At 40.5% G+C, this 24,730-nt stretch overlaps 1 protein-coding gene and 1 pseudogene across 3 annotated transcripts in view; both read left to right on the top strand.

Moving 5' to 3' along the window:
• The window catches only part of Babam2 (BRISC and BRCA1 A complex member 2), a 393,826-nt gene that overhangs the window by 339,343 nt on the left and 29,753 nt on the right, over positions 1-24,730 (top strand). The window lies entirely within an intron of this gene.
• Positions 18,847-19,217, top strand: LOC150060944 (ribosomal protein eL22-like pseudogene; annotated as a pseudogene).

The following is a 24,730-nucleotide window of genomic DNA, read 5'->3' as shown; positions in this document are numbered from 1 at the left end:
AGGTCACCCTGGGATTATTTCACTGGCCAGCTCTCATGTCCTGCCACCACATTCATCTGATGGAAATACCACCTTCATCTAATGGCCTCTTCGAGGAAAGTTTCTTGTTGCCTAGAAGAATTTCTCTCACTCAGCTAGAGCCTGTTGGTTATCACTCTTCATTGTTTCTACTTACCTCCTCACTTCTGAAAACCCTTCACCACTTTTGCTTTCTGACCTGAGCACCCATATTGAGGTTGTATGCCATCAAACTCAAGGAAATAAGAGGGTAATGGGAGCTCTGAGACCTGTAAAGGAGGCAGTGTGGTGGAGTCATGGTGAGCACAGACATGGAGGCATGCCTCTGCTGGAGCTTGGGACTGAACATCCACCCAGCTTTTAGTGGCAGGACCAGGCTCCCAAGAACTGAAGCTGTAAACCTTAGAACAATGAAGGAATAACCAGACCCAATGTGTACCCGCCATTGCCATAGCAGAAGCTGTTGCTCATGAGGGTGAAGAGCTGATTTCAGGTGACTCCAGGTGACCTACTTGGCATTAGTCAAGTGAAGAAGAGAGGAAGGATTGAGATACTCAGCCTCTGCCTAGGTAGAAGCAGCAGTAGGCTTTTCAGCCCATTTCCTGGAGAATTTTCAGATGGACCAGTGATTACATCTTTCTATTCTTAAGCAACCCCAGCAACTGATAGAGACAGTTCACATGACCATCTGGATGAGGCCCAGAGACTGCTTTCTGAGAGGAAAAGCTGGACAGTGTTGAAAACTTTGCAGGCTTAGTGATATAGGTAATTCTATCCCTGGCCAAACGTGGAGAAGACACCTATCCCCTCTGACCAAAGCCTGAATATAGATGGTCAGTGCCTTGACATTTCAGGATAGCTGCTATATTTATCATGGACAGAGCTCTATGTAGGTAGCTAGCTCCTACCCCCAGGTTGAATTCATTGTACTTATTACCCAACTAGGATAGGCCTAGGGTGGGGCTGGTGAGAGCCAATGTTCAGGCTCAAGAAACACAAGCTCAAGACCAGTGGGCAGGCCTGGAGGTTGGAAAGCTACATGGTAAATGGGTGGAGTACCAAAGCTTAGCTGTGTGTCCAGAGAATTCAGGGTGTGGTGCAGGATCAGCAGTTAGGGAGCAAAGATTAATACTTAAAACATATGCATTTATTTGCTCGGCTGGATCTTTTGTCAAAATATCATAAATATATAATCAAGGATTTTAGAGTGAATAGAATTACTAATACTTCTGTTTTAACAGTCAATATGGACCTTTTACTGAAGGAAAAGTCTTTGATGAATCTTTAAGCTAAATATTAAAATTCTAGGGTTGATAAGGTATTAGGAATAGCTTTCAGAGAATTTTTTCCTTTATCTCTATCCCATGCTCATGCATATGTCAAAGGAATAAGCCATGTTTTCTTTAAAACAGTTGGTGAAGTCTTCTCTACTCCCAGTCTATCAAATTTTGATCTAAAAGAAAAATGGGGGCTAATATGACAGCAAGATTTGTACCTCTACAAGTAAATATTACAATTCAGCCGGGTAGCTACTTGTGGAAGCTTGTTAGGTCAAAGTGACTCATTTGCGTAGATGGGGTTATTTTTAGAGATGTAATTTGTACTGTTTAGAAAAGAATAAAGAGATGTAAAAGGCTAGATCGCTCATTATAGTTTACAGAGCTCATGAACCCAGCATCCATGCAAAAGATGACTAAGCAAAGGGTCGGTTGGTACTTTCTCTGAGAATTTTACAGACATGAGTCATCCACTTTAGTCTGCAGACACAGCATCAAGGTACCTGTGACTCAGCTCTCATTTAGAAAGAGCACTAGAATCTGATTCTGATAGACTTTTGTAGCTAAGCACAGAGGAAATTATCTATACCAAAGCAAAATATGCTTTTATACCTCACAGCCCCCGGATGTGTTTAACAAGGATTGATTGATCTTCTTCTCTGGCCTTTGGAAGAATCTATTTGTGATGTGTTGGGTACTGTGTTCATTCATTCTGCTGCCAACTGTGTTGTCCTCACTGACCCAAGCACCCAGTGACCTCATAGAAACTGCTTTCTCCTCTGAGGTGTCCGGCATGAAGCCCCACCTCCATTATCCAGATTGCTAGTGCATACATGAAAATCTTCGGCCTACAGTGTTGAAGTTTGAGTTTTGATAAACATTCAAACTTTCAAAAGCCTCCTCTTCTCCAGATGTTACCTGTCAGGAATAGAAGGAGTAATGTAATACTTTCTTGACATATCTTCTTATATTTTGAAAAACCAACACACAAATACACATCCCGTTAAAAGCAAATGTACTCATTTGCAGAGCTTCCCTTGGTTCTCAAGAGCAGGACTCTGCCCTCAGGGTGCAGCTTTACCAAGGAAGGGTCTGTCCCTTGTCATCGGTACCCACTAATTGCATTAGACTTAACCCCTCAGAATATATCCTGTCCCTCAGCAAAGCAGAAAATGGTCCTTAGCACTGATTTATATTTTATTTACCAATGAAGCATGAGCATAGTTACAAAAGCAAACACCCCAGAGGGATGCTTAATGAAAAACAAGGGTACCCTACCACACACCTGCCCAATGATAGCCACTTTCAACCACCTCTGTCACTTGGCAGGTGCCACAATACCCAGCTGACTGTCTCATCCCTGACCTGTTGTGTCTATAGCTCCGTTCTAAGCGTATGAAGGCCTGCAGAGGCTGAAGTCCTGTTGCCAAGGAGAGAAGCTTATGTATATTCAAGTAAACTTGGCAAACATTTGAGTATGTACTGTGGACCCTGTCCTGAGTTAGACCCATGGCTGCAAATGTGTAGGTACACTAAATTTGCACTCAGGTGGGAAAAACAGGCCTGCAGTGGTATAGGTAAAAAACACTGTGTGAAAAAGGCTACAATACAAGTATATAATACAGATGTGATGCTCAACTTCTGAAGGGGTCTAGAGCTCAGACTTTCAAGTGAAGATGGAAGTTTTCTAGGGAAAAGGGGAAAGATGTCACAAAGAGAATGAACGGCATGTTCATGGACTCATGTAGTTCAGCTTAAAGACTGGAAATTACTCATCAAATTGAATTTGTAGACTATGTAAGGGAAGGGAGTAATTGGAAGTGAGACAGAAAAACAGTGGTTCAAATGTATCCTATTACTGATGGTGAGCCCTAGAGGAATGCTGAACAGGAAAGGGCATTACCTCAAGTGAGGCTCCAGGTCTTGTGGCAGAGAGGAGGGTGGGTGCAAGTGAGAAGAGACTGGAGCTAGAAAAGCCACTTGGGTAATTTGTCCAGGCAGAAAATATAAGCTTCTAAAACAGTGGGAGTAGAGAGAGAGGGGAAAGAACACATTCTAGAAATGTTTTTGAATAGAATCAGATTTGGGATTTGGCAGCTGAAGCAAGAGGGGGAAAATAAGGAGGAGAAGCGGAGGAGGGGAGGAGGAAGAGAAGAGGAAGAAAAAAAGAAAGACCAGAATTTGGAAGAAAATGAGTTTAAATATATTGAGGAGAGAGGATGGTGTGGAGGGGGTGGGAAGAGGAAGAGAGAAAGAAATGGAAATAGAGATATTTAGTAAGCGGCCAAAACAGGTGGCCTTGAGCTTTATGATCCACATAGTGGTAGTGGTTGAAGCCATGAGGCTGGTGGAATTCCCACAGAAGTAATCTGTGACAGTCCCCACTGCATACAGCTCTGGGGAAGGCCAATTGCTGATGGAAGGCAGGGGAAGATTCCTGGTGGAAGCTGCTCAGCAGAGGGGTGAGGTGAGACACAGGAGAGGGGCAACAGGAAGGTAGGAGGGGTAGAGTTTAAGAGGGAGTTGAGAGGGGTAAGCATTGCCTTGGCAATGGTCCCTGGGCTTATTGATGGAGTAGTGAAAGATCCAAGTGTGAATGTAGACAGAAGCCAGGCCTGAGCAGAATAGTTGTTGTAATCGTTATAGAGTCAGTAGATAAGCAATACTTCTGTAAGAGTTTGGGAAAACAGTTGCGCATGAGCCAATAGTGGAGAGGGCCCCAAAGGGCTAAATTGAGGAAAGAGAATATTCAGCATAAGAAGAGGTAGCCAGTGAAGGAGAGGCTGACATTTCTAGACATAGAGTTGAACCTTTCTAAAAAACACATTGAAGCCAGGCACTAGTGGCTCATACCTGTAAACCTAGCTATGTGGGAGGCTGAGATCTGAGGATCAAGGTTTGAATGCAGCCCAGGCAGGGAAAGTTCATGAGATTCCTATCTCCAATAAACCACTTAAAAAAAAAAAAAGTTGAAACTGGAGCTGTAGCTCAAGTGTTTGAGCACTAGCCAGGAACCCAGGAACAGTGCCCAGGCCCTGGGTCCAAACCCTCATTGTCAGCACACACAAAAAAAAATAAGAATAAAAAAACAAATTGAAGAGGGGAACCAGGCTGCCCTCAGCTGGCCCTAGAAGCCACTGGGAAACATATGTGGCTGGGTCATCAGGCTTACCAGCCACTAAGTCAGATGTGAGTATGAACAACAGAGCAGTAGCTACTGTCAGAGGCAGATGCAATATCTCTCTGCCTCAGAACATCAGGAGCATTCATTGCTCCCTCCTCTTTCAACACCTCACATGCTCTGTTCTACTTATTTTGTTTACTGACTTTCCCCATGATGAATCCTTCAAGGCAGAGTTTATTTTTGATTCATCTCAAAATCCCCTGCCCTTAGTGTAGAGTTGGTATAGACAGGCCAACTCAGACTTTTTTTTCATATATTTCTTATTGTAATTAATAGAAGGGTTACATTATATTCACCAGATAGAAAGTGCATTACTTCACATACATTGATACCCTTCCTCATGTCTTGGTCCCCATTTCCCTCCCCCACCCCGTCCCTTATTTTGTTTTCCCCCTTCCCTATCCAATTTCAAATAACCAAATACGCATATATATAACAAGGTGAAATACTGTAACAATATGAGATAACCAAGGGACAACAAAAGAGATGAGAGATAACAGTACATTAAGGACAACAATCACTCATTATATGGCTTTTGTTTCTATATCCTGGAGGTCCTTTCATTTAGCATCATACTATCTGGCCTTATGTATCTAGGTTTTGTTCTATTGTAAATCTCTGCTAGGAGAGCCAAGTTTCTACTGATTATGACAAATGAAGGAAACCATTGAGCCTAAGTTCCTTTGAGTCTGGTTTACTTCACTTAATATAATTTTTTCTAAGTCTTTCCATTTCCTTACAAATAAGGCGATGTCATTCTTTCTGACAGCAGCATAGAATTCCATTGTGTATAAATACCACATCTTGTTGATCCACTCATCGACTGAGGGGCATCTAGGTTGGTTCCATATCTTTGCTATGGTAAATAGTGCTGCAATGAACATCGTTGTGCTAGTGGATTTAGTATGTCCTTGTTTATGGACGATTGGGTAAATGCCTAGTAGTGGAATTGCTGGGTCATAGGGCAGTTCTATGTTTAGTCTTTTGCCAACTCGAACTTTTTAAAATGAACAGTCACAATCTATTTTCTTATTGTACTTGTAATAATGCATTTGGTCCTAACATAACTGAGTTTTAAATAGTTGAAATCTCACAGGTCTTTCTAAACATAGTGGCTTTGACTCACTAGCCAAAAGTCCTATGGTCAAAAATATTCATGGGACCGAGAGTTTGGCCTAGTGGTAGAGTACTTGTCTAGCATGCATGAAGACCCAGGTTTGATTCCTCTGTACCACATACATAGAAAAAAGCCAGAAATGGTGCTATGGCTTAGGTGGTAGAGCTCTAGCCTTGAGAAAGCTCAAGGACAGTGCTCAGGACCTGAGTTCAAGGCCCAGGACTGGCAAAAAAAAAAAAAAGAATATTCATGGGTCTGGGAGTTTGGCCTAGTGGTAGAATGCTTGCCTAGTGTGCACAATTCCTCGGTACCACATATAGAAAAAAACTGGAAGTGGTGCTGTGGCTCAAGTGGTAGAGCTCTAGGCTTGGGAAAGCCCAAAGATAGTGCTCAGGCCCTGAGTTCAAGGCCCAGGTCTGGCAAAAAAAAGAATATTCATGGTCACATTCTTGAAGTTTCAGACCCAACAGCTCTCTTGGTTTGTATAAGACTTAATGTACTTTAAAATCAAATTCACACATGCACACACGTGCGCGCATGCGCGTACACACACACACACACACACACACACACACACACACACACACACACACATATATGCATTACATACCTTAGTGAAGCAGAGTTTGGACAACCCTCCTGGTCTATTGGTTAGTGTTGATAAATGTCGCTCTGATACTACTTTACAGATTTCAGTTTTCCTTTGAGCCAAGTTTGAGCAATGACTTAGTAAGAACAAAACTTGTTTTCTGTGGAAACAATATTATGCCTAAATGACCCATTTGGCCTCTAGCAACAGAGATCTCCACCACACCTAGTGTTGGTGAGAGGTCAGGGGTAAGGCAAGGCAGGTAAGAACACATTCAGTTGTAAGAGCAGGGCATGTGGAGTGAGAAGGACTTAGCTGCTGAGTCCACTGGTTAAGTCTGCTTCAGGTGTGACCAAGTATAAAGTACTTCGTTTTAAAGTCCTTCAAAAGTTGTCTTTATTTTATGTCTAATGTGGTTACCTGTTCTTAAATATTCTGTGTACATAAACTTCAACTTCTGTATTTGTACTTCAGTCTTCCAGGCAAAAGTTTAGCATAGGCTTCTCGAGCTTTGCCACTCCCTCTTTGAGCAGGCAACAAAATAGACGCTTCCTAGCTGCTGTGTTTTTATCTGTAGACCTTTATCCTGGCTTGTCTTGGTGAAGTGGAATAGGAGGTGTCTTTAAGGACAGAGAGCCAGTCCTGGAGGCAAAAGAAGCTTAAGTCAAGTTTAGGGGCAACTCCAGTGGTAGGTGAAGGTGGGCTTTGGGTGTAGGTTGTCTTAGCAGTTAATCTTAGGCTTAAGTGTATGTTCAGCCACGTGTAAAGTAGATTGGTTCATATTTTTAAAATACGTGCTTCTACTTCAGTTTATCACAGTGAAAGTAAATGTAACCTCTGAGCAGGACAGTGCCCTGAGGCCATTCTCTCTAGAATATCTGCCTTCCCTGGGTGAAAACTGAAATGAAGAGAGTCAAAGGTGGCTTATGTTTTTGTACTTAGTCATAATCTAATGTGTTTTGAATGGAGAATAGGCTAAAGCTCTTTCTCAGCTGATCACAGAATATTCTGGTAACATCAGAACCACTAGGTTTAACATCCAACTAGGCTGGGTGCTGGTGGCTCACGTCTATAATCATAGCTACTCAGAAGGCTGAGGTTTGAGGATTACAATGTGAAGCTAACCTAGGCAGGAAAGTCCATGAAACTCTTATCAACAATTAACCACTAGAAAGCCTAAAGTGGAGCTGTGATTCAAAGTGTTAGAGTACTAGCCTTAAGCACAAAAGCTCAAGGACAGCGCTCAGTCCATGAGTTCAAGCCCCACACTGACAAAAAAAAGTCTTAAGGCCTACAGAGTACATGCCTATAATCTGAGCTACTCAGGGGCTAAGATCTGAAGAACTCAGTTAAGTCCATAAGATTCTTAATCTTCAATTATTTACCAAAAAGCCCAAAATGGAGGTTTGACTTAAGTGGTGAATCACTAGCCTTGAACAGAAAAAGTTAAGGGACAGTGCCCAGGCACTAAGCTCAAGTCCCCAAGTACTGGTGCACACACATAATCTGAAAGCCTAAAGTCAAGACTTGCTCTATCTTGTTACCTAACAGATTTGGGACAAGCTACTCCTTATTCGCAGTCTCATTGTTCCTGACTGTAAGTATAAATTAAGTATGCCTTGTAGTTTGAAGGCTATAAATTAGATGATGGAGCTGAAAATGTATCAAAGCCATAAAACTTTAATTATGATAATCACTAGGCTCTGGAATTATCTGGAGCATAGGTAAGTAGTCAGGAAAGGGTATAGGGATTTGATCATTGGATGGTATTTGTAGATGGACTTTCTGAAGGAAGAACTGGAGGGTGCCTTCAGGGTTAACAGGTCCCTCAACTGAGCTTTAGGAGTGAATGTTGTTGAACAGATGGAGGAAAGGAGGTAATAAAAATTTTGAAAGGAAAAGAATAGCACGTTGATAGAATGTTATAGAAACCCTGAGAAGAGCAGAAGTGAGCAGCAGTGTCAAATGCCATGGTCCCCTAGATGGGACCATAAAATGTTTTCCCAATCCAAAGGAAGAAAATAAGAAAATAGAAATATCAAAAATAAAGTCTTGGGCTGGGAGTTTGGCCTAGTGCTTGCCTAGCGTGTACAAAGACCCGAGGTTCAATTCCTCAGTACCACATACGTAGAAAAAAGCCGGAATGAGGCTCAAGTGGTAGAGTTCTAGCCTTGAGAATATCCAAGGACAGTGGTCAGGCCCTGCACGTAAACCCAGGACTGGCAAAAAAAAAAGTCTTAAAAGTCTGAGATCATTCTACCCATGAGCTTCACTTGTCTGAAAGACAAAACACATTGTAATCCTCCTTCTATGTGCTCTGACTCTGTCAATCTTTCAGATTTTTGTGCTTTCTTAATCAAGGGTCAGAGAATGTACTTACTTGTAGCAAATCTGGCTAAAGTGCCAGATGAGCCAAAATTATTCTAGAATATTAGAAGTAAGCAATAAGTTAGATTTGTAGCGCTTGTGGTACAAAGTACATGGGCTGTAGATACAGCAGACCAGGATGTAATCCTTCCTTCACAGCTATAAATTGTAAGCATTCAGCAAGTGTTGATTTCCTACTTTGTTTTCCCTTAGCATTTAAAAAATTATTAGAATGAAAATAAGACAAAAATCCATTGTGCCTGGCTGTTGTCTGTTCTTAAGGATTTTTCAGCTTTGGGCTAATGAAGAGCCCCAAATCATACTGTAAAAGAAGCCATGGTAGAACTGATTATTTCACCCATCCAGGGAGACTTACTATGTGTCAATGGCCTGTGACAGAGAGGCCCAGGGAACTCAGGCAGGACCTTGGGATCTCCCTGTAGCTGTGAGGGCAGTTGGGGGTGAGTTCATCCTCTATAATACAATCTGAGTTCATCCTGTATAATATAGTCTCCTCACTTGTAAAATGGGCAGGTTGTATCAAGCCATTGTGGCACTACAGTTTGAGTGTGTCCTTTGCTGTGATAAGACATGGAGATTTCCGAGGAACTATCTGGCCAATCTGGCAGCTCAGCCTGCAGCCCCATGGGGCCTGACAAGCACCCCTGCCAAACAGCAGCTACAAGGGAGTAGACTACAGATAGTCACTGTGATGTGCCCAGTTCTGATTCTAACTCCTAATAAGCCTGGTGGCCTAGTTGCCAAGAACCCAGGCATGTAACCTCTCCGAGAATGTTATGTGCTGCATAGATACACTAGCCATCATAGGAAGAATTTCTGCAAGATTAACACAGCCCAGGGCCTAGGAACTAGGAAAATGGACTCAAGAAGCTGCAGACATGAGGCTCCAGTCTCCTAATTTAGAGGCTGGCTTGACTGGTCTTGGTATTAGGACGGTGTCACCAACTGCCAGAATTGATATTCATAATTTGAACTTTGAGTCATTTAGAAGAATAAGAAGTAGTGAATGTGAAATTATTTGCAAAAGATCTTTATCAAAAACAGTGAAAAAGAAAAGGGCAACAAATGTGTAGTGCTTTCAAGAATAGAGGAATAGACCACCCATTACCTGAAGAGCATAGCAATCAGGGCTGCTTTGTTGAGTGTGAATGCATTTTTCTTAAGACCCCTGAACTGCCACAGTATCTTCCACTAAAAGGTGTCATATTCCTTTAAATCCTATGCTCAAGTCAAGGGCTTGTCACAACACAATCGTCTTATGTTTACATGGTTCATTTTCTTTAGTTTGAGTTAGGTATGAGAATAATAAGACAGTTCTGAAAATCTCATTTTTGAGAAGCAATCATACTTTTATTTCAAGTGAAATTCTAATTACAATTGCTCTCAAAGAAGAACATTTAATTAATTTCTACTCCCCATTTCATCCTCCACTCATTCTCATAGAAAAAATAATGACCAAAGTAGTAGGCCAGAAAAACCCAGTCATAATAAAGCAAAGCCACAATCTCAATATATTCACATACCCAATTAAGCAATCTTTAAAAAATGATTGACAGCTTTCTTTCTCTGAGGCCTAAGTCTACTGACAAATAAATCATTCAGAGTGGGGAAACAAAATAGGTGCTTTTCTTACAGGAAGGAAAGCATGTAGGAGAATTTATAAGAACATCACATTATCCCGGCACAAAGAAAATGTCTGGCCAAGTTGTCCTCAGGCCTCACCCTGTTTAAATGGTTTCTGGTCTATAGTCACCTTTTACTTCAGAATGCCATTTGACCTAACATTCTCCAGAACAATGTTTTGTTTTTCATCTGAAGGAAGATTATAGAAGTAAAAATGAAAAGCTTCTATAGACTCCTGAATTTATCTCAAATAAAAAAGGGGTTAAGACTTTTAAGTTGAGAAAAACATAGGTACTTTTGACCTAAAGGTTAGATTTTTTCAGCTTGATGAATTTTCTATCAGTTTGGGAATAATATATAGACTCAGATTTTTTAAATTACTTCTAGAGAAAAGTGAATAATAGTTATATTTGATGCACACCCGGTATGTGCCAAGTATTCTATACAGATATTATTATATTATTTAGCCACCCAATAATCGTACAAGGTAAATAGTATCCCATTTTAAAGATGAGAAAACAGGGCAAGTTCAGTAAGTTGCCTGAGGTCACCCAGGTTGTAACTGGTGTAGTTGGGATCAAGCCCAGATCTGTCACATTCCAGAGCTCATGTTCTGTCTTTCCAGTATACCATTCTCTTCTTGCATTCCTTGAAACTCCAGCCTTTTTCATCCAGCACTTTCTACATGCCAATAAAAGCAGTAAAGGCATGTAGGCCTTTATTTTTAACCCTGAGGCTAGAGTTTTCTCAGTTTTATGGATGGGAAAAGAGGCTCAGAGAGGTCAATTAATCTGCCAAAACTATTTAACTAAAATGTGGAACCTGGGTTGCCTTCCTCAGAGCAGATGCCTTCACTAGATCATTCAGCTTCATTCAAATAAGCTCTTCTAGAAATCAGTGCAACCTGTTTTTTATTTATGCACTATATTTTCCAAAGACTGTGCTGAGGGTAATGTTTGAACTACTGGAATTAGTGGCAGGGAGATTTTCCTTACAGGTAGCCAAGGGTATGAGCTCTGCTCATAGAAGTGTCCATACTGCTTTGCAGTGTGTCCAGAGTACCTCATCATTTGGCATCTTTATCCAGATCTCTACTACCCCACCCACAATTTTCCCCTCCAACCCATGATCCATCTGCTTTAGTCCCTTGAATTCCCACTTCACTCTTCCTCATCTCTGACTACTCAGTGTTCTTCTGTCTGTTTGGGTTCCCTTACTCTGCCCTTATTAGGCTAGTCTTCCCCTTGCCACTACCTGTCAGAATCCCCTGCTCAAAGCCATCTATTCTAGATCTCTTAGGCCTCCTCAAGCCCCTGGGTATCTATGTTTCCTTCACCCTGACTCCCTTCCTGGAATACTGTAAGCATGTGTTGCCTGGTAAGTAGGAAAAACCAGCCCTAGTCAGTGTCTTCCTTCAGACCAGCTCTTGGTAGATGCTAGGGAATGTCTATCACATTGGATATGTGGTATTTTCTCTAAAACAGAAAGGTCATGAGTAGAGCCTTTAGGAAACATTCACTTGGGGAATTTTATCTTCTTGATAAATTCAAATTAGTCATTCTTTACATTGGGGTAGTCTCAATATTTACAAATTTGTATCTAGCTAGTTTATGCCAGTTTTGCAAGGCTGCAGTTTAAGCTGACCAATGTCAGCTTCTCTACTTTCACCAAAAAAAAAAAATTGTCATTTTCCTTCTAATCATTTACATTTTGTAACTAGCCCAGCTTTTTAAAAAAATTAAAAGCTGATGGCTTTTTAGAGACTTTGCCCAGTTTTTAAGTGCCAAGGATTTTTGCATTTGAATATATTTTATTTTATTTGAGGATTCTTTTAATCAAATTCTTCCCTAATTTAGCCAGATTTTCTCTTTTAAGACTCCCAGGCCAGGAATTTTATTTATTGTGACTAAATTATTTTAAAAATAGAAGAAAACAGAACTAGCTACTATTTATGACTTGTTAGATTTCTTTCTGTACCTCATAAGAGTACCTTCTTTCTGATATGTCTGAGTTTATTAGCATTTTCTTACTGTGTTGATCCATGCCATCAACCACTATGTGTCTAGGCCAGTGTGGAGGTGGCACTGCAGTGGTTAGCAGCCCACAGGATGGAGAAATCACTACAGGGAAGTCAAGGAGGCTTCCTGGAGGAAGATTGGGCTTGGGCTTTCACATGGAACGAGGATCCAGGCCTGGGAAATGATGATGTAAGAGCAATGAACAGTTGGGACTGTTGGGGGACTGATGCTTAAGCAGGTACAGCCTAGCCTACAGGAGAGGTGGAGTTCCTGGCATGGCCTCCCAAGTATGAACCTTCATTTCCAACAGAGAGACTAGTCCAAGGAATTAGTGATGATGGATGGACCAGATGGGGCAGAGAAGCAATCAGGACAAGGAGGGATTCCTGGGCTTAGTCCTGGGCTCTTATTTCCTTGTTGTTTTCTTTTTGTCCTTGTGGGGTCCAGCTCTGAGTGATGCCTGCTTAGGAGCACAAGTTGGAAATATACAGACTTCTAGGACAGATGTGTTCTAGTCCTTGATGAAAGTAAGACTAGGTAAATTCAGAAGACCTAGGAGAGCCCTCCAGGCAGAAAGAATAGCTTGGCCTGTAAGCTCCCTAAGGCCAACCTCTGCTTCTTTTGGGCCTGTGTCACCCTTTCTCTCCACATGTACAAAGTTCAGGAGAGTCATAGGAGAGAGGTTAATTAAGGCTGATGACATAGGGCAGGTTTGGGCTTTTCTGAAATGAAAGTGTATGATCACAAAATATCTAATAAGTAAGTAAAGAATTGTTATCTCTACATGGTATTGAATGTTTTATAGACCTCTTCCATTTCTTGAGAATTTTCCCCAGATTCCAATTCTGACTGATCTTTGAACCTTCTAAAACCAACTCATAGTCCATCTGCTCTGCAGACGTCTAGCTTCAGTGGAGTTCCCCTTTTCCTGTGCAATGCTCCAACCTGCACATGCTGAGCTATGGTGGCTCTGTACCTCCTCCACGTCTGTACAGACCACACGATCAGTTCTACCAACTTATTTGATTTGGTTTGGCTTTGGTTTCCTCAAGACCATTCACCTTTCTTGACCCTCCCTAGTGTTATTTTTAAAAATATCTGAGCTGGGCGTGGTAGCTCATGCCTATGATCCTAGCAACTTAGGAGACTGAGATCTGAGGATCGTGGTTCAAAGCCATCTCGGACACATGCGAAAGTCCATGAGATTAATCTCCAATTAACGACAAGAAAACTGGAAGTAGCGCTGTGGTTCAAGGGGTAGGGCAGTAGCTCAAAGACAGCACCCAGGCTCAGAGTTCAAGTTCTATGACTGACAAAATATATATATATATCTGCACCTATTACAGAGCAGTAAAACGTGACCACCCAGCTTAAGGAGCAAGAATAGTACTGGTATCTTCAAAGCCCCATAATATATACATCTCTGAGAACTGGCCACTATCCAGAACTTTATCTCAATTGTCCCTAGAGTTTTCCTAATAGCTTTCATGCTGAGTCTATGCCATAAACAATACGGCATTTATATAAATATAATCTATCATTTATATTTTTCTGCTTTATATAAATGGAATCATACTAATGGTTTTCCGCTGCTGTGACTATTAATATTTCAGCTGGGGCTGCAGGTCAATCAAAGATCATGGGCTCTGAATGCACAGGCCCTAGAATTGGATCCCAACACGAAGAAAATAAAACTTAATGTTCTTGCTGTTTAAAACTTTTAAAAATAGCTGGGCACAGATGGCTTATGCCTGTACTCCTGGCTCCTCAGGAGGCTGAGATATGAAGAGTGCGATTCCAAGACAACCCAGGCAGGAAAGTCTGTGAGACTCTTATCTCTAATAAACCATTCAGAAAAAACCAGAGTAGTGCTGTGGCTTCAGTGGTAGAGCGCTACCCTGGAGAAAAAGAAGCTTAGGCATAGTGCCAAGCCCCAGGATTGGCAAAGAAAAACTTTTAAAATGATAACTGTTTGGAGTTTGAATGAGTATATAAAATACAAAAACAAATATACATCCAACTCAATTGGATCTTAAGTTTTGATAATTGCTTTTAATAGTTTTTAAGAAATAGCAGAGTCCCTTCAGTTGAAGCCCTTTCTCTGCCACCTCCCTCTCCCTGATGGCATTCTATGCCTCTCTTCTACCTACCACCCCAAAGCAACCACTACCCCTCACTTGGTACTCATCTTTCCCATGCACAGTTTTACTGTGTATATAGTCGTAAGTAATGTATACTGATATATACATATTTTCAAATTTTACAAATGCATATTAAAGAATTAATCAGTAATTTGCTAATTTTCCTGAGCATTACATTCTTGAAATTCTTGCATGTGGTATAATAAAGCTCTAGTGAATTTCTTTTTTGGTCAGTTTGGGTTTGGTTTTGTGTGAAATAGGGTCTTCCTGTGTAGTCTAGCCTTATACAGAACTTGCTCTGTGCCAGGCTGGCCTCAAACCCACCATCCCCCAACTTTCAGCTCAAAATACTGTCATCCCAGACATGTGTGTCCACTCCTGGCTCCTAGTTCATTGCTTTAATCCACTATAAGGAATTCTAGCACAAGTTTGTTAATAGACATGTAAGATGACCTTTACTTTTGCTATCACAAACTATGGCAACAGCCTTTAACTACCATCTTCTTGTGTTTATGTGAGTTTTTGAGAGTGAGATTGCTGAGCCACTTTTTCCTATAACAGGGGTTAGAGAAATCCATAATCTAAAATCATCAGTGAGTAAGAATTTGGTGTTCCACAGCATTGGCTGTTGTCCATTTAGCAGTTATAAAATGGAATCTCATTCCGGTTTTAATTTGTGCTTTCCTTATTTACTCCTTTCCTGTCATTCAGCAGACACTTATTAAGTATCGCTCCTATGTCATTCAGTGTACTATGTGCTGGGAACACTGAAATAGGTAATTCACAGCTTCTGCCCTTAAGGAACACCCAGTGATTTCTACCTAGGGAGGCACCACAAAATCTCTCAAAATCTGGAGTGCAGTCAGACATCCATGTTCACCTTGATGGTGTCATTATGATTTGAAGTTGAGTACCTCTGATTTGGTGGGAAGAGAAGTTCATTCCAGCAGGCAAGTGCAAAAAACATTTGCATTTTACTGACCAACACTATATGGTACATCATTCATCTCAAGATTCTTCTTACAGCTTTGTATGTGAGCCTCATTGGATACAGGAATGATTTGTTTGTCTCCTTGAAAAACTCAAGAGGAAATGCTGAGCAATACATAGGCAGAAGTCATTATTTCCTAAAACTTCAGCTATCCAGGTCAGCTGTAAACCTGGAAGGAAACAACCAGAGAAGATCATCTCTGAACGTGCCTGAGGAACACAATCAGAGGTCACAGTACAAAGCTGCACGTCAGTAGTTCAGCACTTCCTGCCAGGTGTGTCCAGGAATTCAAGGTCAGCCTAACCCTACCCTTCAGAAACTTGAGACTTGTAGAACAAAGCAGACAAAAGAAAGAGAAGTGGCAGGAGAGAAATTGTGTTGAGATTGAGTAGGCCTTAAAAGAAAGAGTAGGCTAGAGAGGAGAAACAAAGGGAAAGTTTGTAGTCAGAGAGGTAAATAATGTGCCACATCTCAGTACTTGTAGGACCTCACTGTGTCACATTAAAGCCACATTACTTGTAACCGAAGACTATTTGGGGAGTGTAGACTCCTGGGTCGGAGGCACTTGGGAAATAGCAAGCTAAGTCTTCCTTATTAACCCTTGAGGCTATGATGTGTAATGACTTTTTAGGGTGTTCCCTATCATCAAGAAAAGGCTAAATCACATTCAGTATACTCACTGAGGGTTTGCGCAGAGTAAGAAAGACTTTACCATAGCTGCTCAAAGTTTAAGCACTTGAAGGATTATGCTATCATTATCAGAAATTTCATGAATATGGAAGTATATAAAATGAGATGGAAGAATGAAAGAACTAATGAAAACAGGAAACAAGGGAAGGCAATAAACACTTATTTAGTATGTGCCTGGTTTTCATTTAATCCTTTCAACAAATACAAGATAGGAATTAAGCATCCTCATTTGCAAATAAGAAAATCAGAATTCCAAGAGGTATTTTGCCTGGAATGTCACTGCTAATAAATGTTGAGGCCATTTTTATCTGACTGCAATGGTATATATTATTGTCTTTTTTATACAGCAAAATTCAGGAAGCTTTAGGCTTCATTTGATTCAAAATCCACAGGCAAGCTCTTTAAGTGATCAAGTCACACAAGAGTGTAAACTGGTTAAAAAAAAAAAAGTAAAACCAATTTAACAGAAGTTCTTCCCATCACTTGAATGAAACATTGATGATGAAAGGAGAGGCCATGAGGCCAGGAATGTGGTCTAGTGATAGAGTACTTGCCTAGCGTGCACGAATTCCTTGGTACCACATACACAGAAAAAGTCAGAAGTGGTGCTGTGGCTCAAATGGTAGAGCACTAGCCTTCATAAAAACCCAAGGACAGTGTCCAGGCCCTGAGTTCAAGCCCAGGACTGGGGGCAGGAGAAGGAGAGGTCATTTTGTTTTTAGTGTTTTAAACAATGCTGTTGTCTAATTATGAATGTTTGTGTTATAAGGGAGAGTTTCAGTTATGTAGTGGTACTTGGTCTTCTAGTGGCTCAACCATGTGTATTGTGTACTTAGTAAGATGAAAGGACTGGGAGGAGGTCAGTAAGTGAATAGCAGTCTTCAAGCATTTGTCACTGGGAATGAAATATGAACCAACTCTTAGACTTGTCCTCAAAAGGAATCATCATTAGACCATGAACTTACAGCACATCAACAACGGTTAAGGCTTCTTGAGGAACCAGAGCTACCTGAGAGTATCTCAGCTGAGAACATAACCCCACCAATAAGTGGGGCCTCGATTATCTTCCCTGAAAACCCGAAGACTTGAGAGCAAGGATGGTAACATATAGCTTGTCAGATCTGAAGAAAAGAAATAATGGCCAGCTTGTGAATAATGATGAAAATATTTGATGATGTGACTCCCAGGGAAGCAATTATGGTTAACCCCTCATTTGTTTGGCATTTTCAAGGATTGAACTGTCCCACAAAACTGAATTTTCCAGACAACTAAAACTTTCCTATTTATGTCTCTCAAAAGGTTTTTAACCATACTCAGTGGAAATATTTTTGAACTAGGTTATACTTTTCCTGATTTTTTTGACCAGAAACTACAGTAAGTAATATTTCCCCAGATGACTTTAACTGTACCTATGAAGAGAGGTTTAAATAGTAAGCAAGCCTTGTGATCATCTCATGAAACAAGAAAGCCATCACTGGGGAGTTCCAGGGAGGATGTGTCTTCAATAGCTCAGGGATACTAGGTCCACCTCCTCATGGTCACAAGATGGTTGCAACAGCTCCAAGCCTCACAATCTCATGTGATAGGATTAAAAGGCTAAAATGAAATGGAGATTTGTACTTCCATGTGTCTTTAATCAGAGAGGAAAATATTTCTCAGAAGCCCCCTAACTGACTTCCCTTCAAGTCCCATTGGTAGGAGTGAGTCAGATTTCCATGTCTTGATTTATGAAGAGTACACTTTGAAATTCTGGGTGGGAGGAGGGGCTCTGCTTATGAGACAGAAGGGTGGAGAATGGCTTTTAGGCATACTTAACCATAGTGTCTAGCTTCCCTTATCAAGGTTTGGGGGACTGGGAAGGAGGGAGGGAGTATAGAGTATGGAGTAACAGCTTGAGGAGTAAATGGAATGTATAGTTTTTGTAGCCACAGACCAGCGGGTTGTTTAATGTTTTTTTGCCTTTCTAATTCTTTTACTTGTTATATGTTCCCCATTTCTGACTATCACTACTACTTATTCTCACCATCATCACAATTAAATAGGTTCTGAACTTTTTTTTTCCCTAGATAAAAACATAATCAAGCCAGGTGGCCAGATCAATAGTTCACACCTGTAATCCTAACTACTCAGAAGGCTGAGATCTGAGGATTGCAGTTCCAAGCCAGCCCAGGCAGAAAAATCCATGAGACTCTTGTCTCAATAAAAACCACTCCAAAAAATCTGGAAATGGTGCAGTGGCTCAAATAGTAGAGCGTTAGATTTGAGTACAAAAAGGTTCAGGTACAGTGCCCAGGCCCGAAGTTCAGGCCCCAGGACCTGCAAAAACAAAAACGAAACATATAATCAGAGTTGCTAGAGCTATACTGAAATGTTCTCAGAATCTGTTGGCCAGTCCTTTTAATTAAATGCATAGTGTGGCATTTCTTTTGGGTGTGCTAGGCTGAGTTTCCATTGCTGGGGTCTTTGAAGAAGTGAAGACTTCCTAGACTGTCTTGTGAACTTCAATATTTCTTTCCTGTAGTCTTCAGCTAGTGAAAGGATGAGCACTTATAGGGGGAAGGTGGCTGGGTTTGGTATAAAGAGAGGAAGCACAAGCTCACTGCTTCCTGGTTGTTGCCTGGGAGCACCAGCGCCCATCATATAGCCCTGTCCAGAGTAGGCTTAATTATCCCAGGAGTATCCTATAGATGAGTCCTGAGGACAGCCTACTTTGTACAGAAAGAGAAGTGTTTGGTGTGGCTTGTTACAAGTTCTTGAAAGAAAGACTTAAGAAATGGTTGCAGCATTGGATACCACTCCTGGCCAGCAAGATGGCGCTGAAGAAAGAGAAGAAGACTAAGAGGTTAACCTGGAGGTTTAGCTTTAGCTTGGCCCTTATTCATCCACTAGAAGATGGAATTTTTGACTCTGGAAATTTTGAACAGTTTGTTAGGAAGAAGGTTAAAGTCAGTGGGAAGACTGGAAATCTCAGGAATGTTGTTCACACTGAACATTTCAAAAACAAAATTACCATTATTTCTGAGGAACAGTACTCTAAAAAGTATTTGAAATACCTTACTAGGAAGTTACCGGAAGAATAATCTTCATGATTGACTTCAAGTGGTTGCATCTGACAAGGAGACATGAACTTCATTACTTCCAGACTAGCCAAGACAAGGAAGGCTCAGAATCCGTGGACTAATTTGCTTCCTGTTTCTGGCATTGCTTTTTTTTTTTTTTTTTTTTGCCAGTCCTGGGCTTGGGCTCAGGGCCTGAGCACTGTCCTTGGACTTTCTCAAGGCTAGAGCTCTACCACTTGAACCTCAGCACCACTTCTGGCCTTTTGCTATGTATGTGGTACCAAGGAATCGAACCCGGGTCTTCATGCATACTAGGCAAGCATTCTACCACTAGGCCAAACTCCCAGCCCTCTGGCATTGCTTTTTTGCTAAATGATTAAACATACAACAAATAAAAATGATTGTCTTCTGAAAAAAAGAAAAGAAAGAAAGAAATGGTTGCAGCAAATCTAATGACCAAGGGAGAACTACATAGTCTATGTATAGAAAGCTTCCATATACAGGAAGACAATATACAAAAGACAATATAGTTGTCAAAACAATACTGAAAATAAATAACTGAACCAAAGATAATGATTTTACTCCAAGAATCAAAACCAAATCAGAAAACAGATGGTTAAAGTGTTTAATTTTGATATAACCCAAACTATGGGCTCAACTCCCTTAGAACCTGCAAAATTCTGGGCTTCGTAGCAAGCTCGCTGTTTGATGGCCTAAAGTTACTATGCACAGACAAATCACTAGTTAACTTGTAAGCAAAAGTTAAGACAGAAACATTTAGGGGATAAAGAAAACAAGTTTTTGTCAAATTCTGACTCATTTGTACCATCCAATCAGCTTGCTTGGGGTGCATGTCAGCAGGAGGCAGGAAAGCTAGCAGGGTGGGGCGGGGAATGAGGATAAATATGTTCAGTCTTTTATTTGCATGCATGAAAATAATAGACACATGAAAATAATGTAACATGTTGAAATTGTTTTAAGAAAATGGGAAGTAGGTAACAGTGATAGAAGGAGTAAATTGACCAGAATACATGGTATGCTTGTATGGAAATGACACAAACCCTTGTACAACTCATGTGCAATATGCATGTGTGTGTGTGTGTGTGTGTGTGTGTGTGTGTGTGTTTATTTGTCCATCCTGAGGCTTGAACTCAGGGCCTAAGTGCTGTCCCTGAACTTCTTTGTGCTCAAGGCTAACACTCTACCACTTGAGCCACAACACCATTTCCAGCTTTTTGCAGTTTCATGCAGAGTCTCATGGAGACTGTCCTCAGATTTCAGCACCTGAGTAGCTAGGATTACAGGGATGAGCCACTAGTGCCTGGCTAAGGTGAAACCCAGCCTGATCTCGAACTTGTGATCCTTCTTCCTCATCTTTCTTGTTGTGCACCACCACAGCTGGCATAATGTATGATAATTTTAGAAGAGAGTGAAAAAGAAATACATGGCTGGGTACAGTGGTACATGCCTGTTATCCCAGCTACAGAGGAAACACAATTGTTGGGCACAGTGGCAAGACCCTTCCCAGAGACTGGGAAGCTCAAACAGGAGGAGTACAGCTCAGGCCAACCATGTCATAAATCAAGACTCTACCTCAAAAATAACCAAGACTAACTCAGGAGGCTGAAATCTAAGAATCACAGTTCAAAGCCAGCTCAGGCATGAAAGTCTATGAGGCTTGTCTCTGCTAACCACTAGAAAACCAGAAGTAGCACTGTGACTCAAAGGGGTAGAGGGCAAGAAGAGCTCAGAGACAGGGCCCAGACCGAGAGTTCAAGACCCACATAAAAATAAACAAACAAACAAACAAACAAATAAATAAAATAGCAAAGACTAAAAGAGGCAGGAAATATGGCTTAAGTGGTAGAACTTAGCAAATCTGTAATGCTGCCAAGAAAAAAAAAAAGACAAAGATACAGGAGGAAGGGAGGGAAGCAAAGTATTTATTGTAAATATTTTAGTTATTAGTTCACTTCTATGCATAGAACATTTTTAAAGAAGCCCTCTTTTACTATTGATGTTATAGATGGGATATAATTTAGTTAACTTGAGCAAGATGTTTGTATTTTTTAAAGGTTATTTTCTCATACATGAATTAACATGCAGACTAATGATTTTATCTCTAAGGTTTACAGACCATTCCTGTTCCCCAGTATTCCAGCTACTGTGTGCACAGAGAAAATATTCAAGTTTTAACCTTGGCTTCAACTGTACTTTGTTAGATAAGTCTCCATTGAGAAATTAATCATAAACTCATTGCTTTGGGGGCTTATGGATCAATGTTATCCTGTATCTTGCTCACACACACACACACACACACACACACACACACAGCAGAACATCTTACTTGCCTAAATAAATTATACTCACCTTTTTTTATTAAAGAATTTATTAACATTAATTTTTACATCATATTTCAAATGACGCATTTAACAAACAAGTATTCAAGAAGGGAATCTATATACAATCACTGGCACTTAGTTCTTAGAACATATTCAAAATTAAGCTAAGGGTTTGTATATCATAGATACATATTAATTTATGAAATAAAACATGTCTATTGAGTCATAGGTTTTTGTCTATGTAGTTATGTTTATATTTCCAATACCATGTCAATATTGGCTATGCAAATATTGAGTCCTCGCTCTTGTACTGTTTGGATCTTATAGCCACATATTAAGGATACCATACGCCTTTTGTTCCTTTGATCTTGACTGGTCTCGCTCAACATGATTCACTCTAGATATACTCACCTTTTTAATTGTTTCTTATGCTAATTGAACATTTGGGTCCTATAAGATAGCTTAGAAATAGGTTTAAATATTCCTCAACTTGTCAAAACTCTGCGACCAGCAGTTTATTTATTTATTTATTTATTTATTTTTTTGCCAGTCCTAGGGCTTGAACTCAGGGACTAGGCACTGTCGTTGGACACTTTTTGCTCAAGGTTAGCACTCTGCCACCTGAGCCACAGCACCACTTCCGCTTTTTCTGTGTATGTGACACTGAAGAATTGAACCCAGGGCTTAGTGCATGCTAGGTGAGCACTCTGACTGGACTACTATGATCCCGGCTCCCAACAGTTGATTTCTAAAAAAACAGAATACTGAGAAGAGAACGTATTCCAGCTAGGTATGGTACTTGTAGTTCTTACCAATTAAGATAGTAAGACCTTATAGAGTCTTACTTAAACACAAGGGATTGACGCCACCCAGGGCCACGTAGCAAGACCTGGTTCCTTCAAGAAAATGGTGTTTTCTAGATACAAAAGGCCATATAGGATGAAGCTAAATGAAAGGACCTCCAGGATATGGAAACAAGAGCCATATAATGTGTGCTTGTTGTTCTTAATATACTATGCTATTTCTCATCTCTTTTGTTGTCCCTTGGTTATTCTCATATTGTTACAGTATGTTACCTTGTTATCTGGTATATTGTATCTGCATTTATTTGTTTATTTGAAATAGGATAGGGAAGGGGGAAAACAAGATGAAGGGAGGGAGTAGGAGGAGAGAAATGGGGACAAAAACATGAGAAAAACATGTATGTGAAATAATGCACCTTCTATCTGGTGAATATAATTGTAACCCTTCTATTAATTACAATTAAAAAAAAAAGAAAATGGTGTTTTGTTTTGTTTTTGTGCCAGTCCTAGAGCTTGAAGTCAGGGCCTAGGCACTATCCCTGAACTTTTATGTTCAGGGATAGTGCTCTACCACTGTGAGGCACAATGCCATTTCCAACTTCTTGGTAGTTAATTGGAGAGAAGGGTCTCAAAGACTTACCTGCCTGGGCTGGCTCTGAACCTCAGTCCTCAGATCACAGCTTCCTGAGTAGCTAGAATTACAGGTGTGAGCCACTGATGCCTATCCAAGAAAATTTTTTTGTTTGTTTGTTTGTTTGTTTTTTTTTTTGCCAGTCCTGGGCTTGAGCTCAGGGCCTGAGCACTGTCCTTGGACTTTCTCAAGGCTAGAGCTCTACCACTTGAGCCTCAGCACCACTTCCGGCTTTTTTCTATATGTGGTACTGAGGAATCGAACCCGGGTCTTCATGCATGATAGGCAAGCACTTTAACCATCAGGCCAAACTCCCAGCCCCAAGAAAATGTTTTTTAAGAAGAATGTATTCCAAAGTGCAAAACAGCCTGTTGTTTGAGAATCATGTGGCCTGCAGTATTATCTGCATTTGTAATACATTATGATACTTGTATTTGCTTTAAATTTATGAATTGTTGCCTTTGACAACTACTATTTGACATTGTTGACTATGGTAGGGAAGCTAACATGTAAAATATTTCTCCCAGAATAATCTGAATCTTGTTTTGTATTTGGAAATGTGTACATAATATGACAATTAAAATTGAAGACAAGGTAACTTGTATGCAAATAGTCATCTTTTTCTAAAGTTAGAGAAAAATCAAATGGGTTATGAGAAAAGATAGAAAAGGTTTAGGGATGCAATATTGTTCAAAATAATTGAAGTTACATATCAAATTTTGTAATGTAAAAAGGATCCAAGAGGATTTTCCAAATTAAGTTGTTAATCGTTCTAGATTGGTCTTTTCATATTTTATATTGTTCTATATGCTGCAGAATTTCTGCTTCGGCATAAACAGACATGTATTGAAACTGTCTTACTGTGGCATTTGGGCAATGTGACCAAAAAGTGGGCATTCACAGTCTTGCCACTTTTCTTTAGTTGGGGTGTGATTCATCTGAAGAAACCCCCTGCAGAGCTTAGTCAGACATTGTCAGAGTCAAGTATCCTGGGGACTGAGAGGCCTACCAACTGGACAGCTTTTTTAATCTCTTGGAATTTTTGGGGGGGTTGCTTTTTCTTTGTAAAGTCTGTAGTAACTCTGACTTTTCCTTCAAAAAATCATGTTGGGTGCTTAGAGGAACCTAGTCCAAGTTCATTATCACCCCGCACTGGATTGATGATAGATGCAACAACATCTAGTATGTATTTGCTTAAGATTATCTGCCTCAGGTAGCCAAAAGATGAACCTTGTATATCCTCACAATGGAGACTGGAGCTTCCTAAGTTGTACTGTGACATACAGGGTGAGTGAGCTGTCAGCAGGTTATACCAGTCAGAATCCAGTACAGCGGGAGGAGGCAGGGTCATATAATAGGAGCCTGGCATTGAATCATCATTCTTGACTGGGTGCTTGACTCTGTCTCCCTAAGTCACAAGCAAGTCCATAAGCGCGATCAAAATGTTTTCTTAAGAGTTTTAAGTAACAAATTAGAGAAAGTATATAAAAAGTATAATGCTAGAACATTTTTGTTAGTTTTGGTAATGTGTCTTTCTTGGTCCTAGAAATAGATAACATTCACTTTTTTATGATGCTTTCCCTCAGCTAACACTAGCAAGTCACTTCAACTTTAAAATTGGGTTAAAGAACCCTGAAATGACGACACCAGTGGCTCATGCCTGTAAGCCTGGCTACTCAGGAGAATCACTGAGGTTTACTGTTTGAAGCCAGCCTGGACAGGAAAGTTTGTGAGACTCTTATCTCCACTTAAACTACTGATAAAAAGGCTGTGGCTCAAATGGAAGAGCCCTTGCTGTAAGCAAAAGGCTCAGTGACAGCATCTATGCTCTGAGTTCAAACTCCAGGACTGGCATACAC

Source organism: Megascapheus bottae, chromosome 7 (genome assembly GCF_031878675.1).
Source record: "Megascapheus bottae isolate mThoBot1 chromosome 7, mThoBot2.hap1, whole genome shotgun sequence".
Lineage (NCBI taxonomy): Eukaryota > Metazoa > Chordata > Mammalia > Rodentia > Geomyidae > Megascapheus > Megascapheus bottae.
This window is presented reverse-complemented; position numbering and strand designations above follow the sequence as displayed.